This window comes from Pteropus alecto, unplaced genomic scaffold (genome assembly GCF_000325575.1).
Source record: "Pteropus alecto unplaced genomic scaffold, ASM32557v1 scaffold5, whole genome shotgun sequence".
NCBI classification, from domain to species: domain Eukaryota; kingdom Metazoa; phylum Chordata; class Mammalia; order Chiroptera; family Pteropodidae; genus Pteropus; species Pteropus alecto.
Genome location: NW_006441953.1, coordinates 375,970 through 378,474, shown reverse-complemented (window position 1 = coordinate 378,474; position 2,505 = coordinate 375,970).

Sequence of the window (2,505 nt, the reverse complement as noted above, 5' to 3'; positions counted from 1 at the left end):
TAGTTGTAAAAAAAGAAAGAAAGAAAGAAAGAAAGAAAGAAAGAAAGAAAGAAAGAAAGAAAGAAAGAAAGAAAGAAAGAAAGAAAGAAAGAAAGAAAGAAAGAAAGAAAGAAAGAAACTTTAAAGTGGAGAAACCTCAGACTACCCTTTAATCAAGTGATCCAAGTTAATAGCATTGATAATGAGACAAATTGAAATCATGAGCTACCTAATAGAATGCAATGAGAAGAACAGAGCATCATTTTTGTGATATTCCTACCAAAGATGCAAAATCTGAATATAATCACAAGGAAAATCAGACAAATACAAATTGAGGTATCTTACAAAATAAGTGGTCTATAATCTTAAAAAGTATCAGGGTCAAGAAATTCGAAGATAAGCTGATGGATTATTTTAAACTAAGGGTGAAAAGGACTTGGCAACTAAATGCAATCCATGATTCCAAATTGGAAACTTTTTCAACAAAGGACATTATTGGGACAAATGGAGAAATTCGATTAGGGTCTGTAGACGTGGTGTGGATTTGATGGCAGTAGGGTAGGAATGGTAATTTCCTGGTTTTGATGGCTATACTGTGGTGTTGAGAATGTCCTCATTTGTAAAGAATATACCCCAAAGTATTTAGTGGTGATAGGTATCAGGTCAGCTACTTATGTCTAATGGTTTAGGGAAGAAAGAGTTCTTTGTACTGTATTTGAAATTTTCTGTAAGTTTGAGATTACTTCAAAATTTAAAAAGTGTGTGTGTGTGTTTGTGTGTGTGTATTTTAACACCTTTTTCTTGACTCCAGTGTCACTTTCTTGCTGAAGTCTTCTGTGGCAATCCCTTTAAAACTACAACCTTCACTCAGCACTCCCCAACCCCGTTCTGATTTGTTTTCTCCTTAGTACTTATCCTCAAACATTCTGTATAATTTATTTATCTGTTATTTATATGTGTCCTTACCCACAGTCTATCCCATTACTAAAGTGTAAGTTCCTGGAAGTCAGGACTCTGTTTTGTTCACTGTAAATCAGTATCTAGAACAGTGGCTACTAAATAATTGCTATTTAATAAATATTCATTAAGTTACTGAATATAGTTGGTTGTTGAGAGACAGATTCTTTTTTTCTACTAAGGCATTTTTTTCTACTAAGTTTAGGTCTAATTATGTTAAATAAGATAGATAGTTCAGGGTCTTTAAAACTTAATTAATTCTCTCATTTGAACTTCTACTTTAAAAAAATTCCAAAAGTAAGTATATGAGTAAATATAAATAAAGCAATAAAATAGATCTCACAGGTTTGTAATAAAATATATTGCCATATCTCATATATTTACATGTATTTCATTTAAAAATCATCCATTTTTTGTACATCAATGGATGAATAAATGAAGAAAATGTGGCGTAATCTGATGCTGAGCCCCAGGACTAGAGAGCAATAATCCAAGTGTTCAGAAAATGACTGCACAAGCAAAGCGCCTATTTGCATCAAGGACGGCAGGAGACCAACATTTTGAGACTCTCTGCCTTTGGTCGACAACGGCGAATCAGGGTTAAAACAATAAACTCCGTATGCGCATGATTACAGAATAGAGGCAGGACAAGAGAAGAATAAAAAAATAAATTAAATTAAATGAATAAAATGTGGTATATACACACAGTGGAAGATTATTCAGCCTTAAAAAAGGAAATCCTGCAACATGTGACAACATGGATGAACTTGGAAGACATACTAAGCCAGTCACGGAAGGATGAATATTGCAGGATTCCACATATATTTGGTACCTAAAATTGTTAAACTCATAGAAGCAGAGAGCAGAGCAGTTACTACCCAGGGGAAATAGGGAGTTCTAATCAACAGGTATAAAGTTTTAGTTATACAAGATGAATAAGTTCAAGAGATCTGCTGTACAACATTGTGCTTATAGTTAACAATATTGTATTGTACATTTAATCTGTAAAGAGAATAAATTTCATGTTAAGAGTTCTCACAAAAAAAAATACATATTTAAGCCTATTTTGAGCAAAGTCGTTCTAAAAAGTATCACTTAATTACAAATTAACATTAATAATTTGTGGCAACTTTAAAACATTGTTGAGTAGATATGTATTTTTACTTCGTTATCTCAAATACCTGTGACATTTCAAAATATTTGCATTTCTCCCCCTACTATATTACTCTAACCAAATAGAAATTTGGCTTTGTTTCTTTGCCTCAGAAATATACTTCTTTGTTTAGAAACAAAGCAACTTGTTTACAGCAAAGCATATTTACAAGGCAATTCTGAAACCAAGACAATGCAATAGTTTCTTGCATAAGTATATTTGGTACCTAAAATTGTTAAACTCATAGAAGCAGAGAGCAGAGCAGTTACTACCCAGGGGAAATAGGGAGTTCTAATCAACAGGTATAAAGTTTTAGTTATACAAGATGAATAAGTTCAAGAGATCTGCTGTACAACATTTTGCCTATAGTTAATAATTAATATACCCTTAAAAATTTGTTAAGTGGGTAGATCTCA